The sequence below is a fragment of the Pteropus vampyrus genome, unplaced genomic scaffold (assembly GCF_000151845.1).
Source record: "Pteropus vampyrus isolate Shadow unplaced genomic scaffold, Pvam_2.0 Scaffold32, whole genome shotgun sequence".
NCBI lineage: Eukaryota > Metazoa > Chordata > Mammalia > Chiroptera > Pteropodidae > Pteropus > Pteropus vampyrus.
In genome coordinates, this window is record NW_011888813.1 from 929,580 (window position 1) to 931,703 (window position 2,124).

Below are 2,124 nucleotides of genomic sequence, written 5' to 3' on the forward strand. Positions count from 1 at the left end.
GTCTTAAATTGTATGTTGAAAAATTTTAAGAAAGGTTTCTCAGAAGATTATGGGGTCAAGCTGACCCCGGGAAAGCGCCTTACTCTTTGTGAGCTTGAATGGCCTGCCTTTGGGATAGGATAGCCCTCGGAAGGGACCCTAGACCTCCCCACTGTGAGAGCTGTGTACTGGGTAGTGACAAGGACCCCTGGACATCCAGACCAGCTTCTGTACATAGACTCATGGTTGCAAATCACTACTATAGTGCCCCCTTGAGTCCAGTTCTGCACGAATAGGCAGGGACAGAGTAAAGTACTTGTGGCCCGACTGACTCAGGGAAAGGACAAGGAAGAGCCAGCAAAAATCATCCACTGAGTAGATCCCGAGGAAGAACCTATTTTCCCACTGCCGTACATCCCAGCAGTTCTACCAGCTAGCCACTCTACCCGCGATGGCCAACCAGCCCTCCACCATCAGTGCCTTCGCCGCCCCAACAGCCTGAGCAACCACCAAGCACGAGTCCATGGTGCCTTTGCTCAGCCACGCAACCAGCTCAGGAATCTACGGCCCTTCAGATGCCCCTCCGAGAAGCACGAGGTCCTTTTGAGATTGGAGAAGATGGCACACTCTAGCTGGACTGCCCTGTCCTCTACTATCAGCCATTCAGCACAAACAACTGTTAGCAGCACACCCCACCCTATTCAGAGAAACCCTAGGCGATGATTGATCTGCTTGAGTCCATCTTCCAAACTCATCAGCCTACCTGGGATGACTTCTATCAACTCCTCCTAACTCTCTTCAACACTGAAGAACGATGCTGGATTCTGTCAGGAACGCGAGAATGGCTTCAAGGTCAAACACCAGATGGTGTACTAGACCCTGCAGCATGGGCCTCAGGGGCTGCAACTGACACCAGGCCCAAATGGGACTTCAACGTACCACACAGAAGAGAGTCTTTCAACAGGTACTGGTAGGCCATACTGCAAGGGGTGAAAGTTAGGGCTAGGAAGCTGATAAATAGGTCAAAAATGGCAGAGATTCTCCAGAGGCCAGAGGATCGCCCACAGAGTTCTATGAGAGGCTATGAGAGGCGTTCCAGGTGTATATACCCCTTTTGACCCCGAAGCATGAGACAACCAGCACATGGTCAATTGCAGCATTTGTGGCTCAATCCTTCACTGACATCCACCGCAAGCTTCATAATTAGAGGGCTTTGCTGGGATGAACGCCACTCAGCTACTGGAGGTCGCAAACACGGTGTTTGTAAACCTCGACCGGGAGGCCCAAAAGGTAGGTGACAAATGGATGAAACAAAAGATGTTCCTACTGGCAGCTGCATTAGGGAACCCAGGTCCAGTACAACAGACTGCTGCTCCTTCACGGACGAGAGAAACCAAAAGGAGACCCCCACTTCACTACAACCAATGCGTCTACTGAAAGAGACCAGCCATTGGAGGAACGAGTGCTCTCATTATAGGAAAACGCCTGGAAGGCCAAAGAAGTTCAATCAACCTTGTAAAGGAAAATACCAGCCTGAACCAGCCGTCCAAGAGCTCATCGGCCAGGCTGAAGAACACTCAGAGCTGGAACAACCGAGATCCCCAATCCTAAGCCCCCGGGAGCCTACGGTTGCAATAGAAGTAGGGGGCCAACCAATGACTTTTATGGTGGACACTGGGGCTGAATACTCTGTGGTAACTAAGCCTGATGGGCCATGGGGGACCGAGTTGTCCGCTTGTTCTGTAAAGCCTGCTCATGCCAGTTAGGGGGCCACCTAGTGACTCATGAGTTCTCGTACCCACCAGAGTGCCCTATCCCCTTTTGGGGAGAGACTTACTAACAAAGCTTGGAGCACAAATCGCCTTTACCCTAGGGAAGCCTATCAGCCTCACACAGGAGCCAGCCTGCTCTAATGATGGCTGTGACTGTGCCCAGGGAGGACGAATGGAGTCTTTATTCTCCAGGAGAAAAACAAACAAATCCAACCAGTCTGCTAGAAGAGTTTCCTACTGTCTGGGCAGAAAAGGGGGCCCCAGGTCTCGCCAAAAATCACATACCCATCATGGTAGACCTGAGACCAGGGGCCATCCCTGTCACACAAAGGCAATATCCAGTGTCACGGGAAGCATACCTAGGAATTTGAGA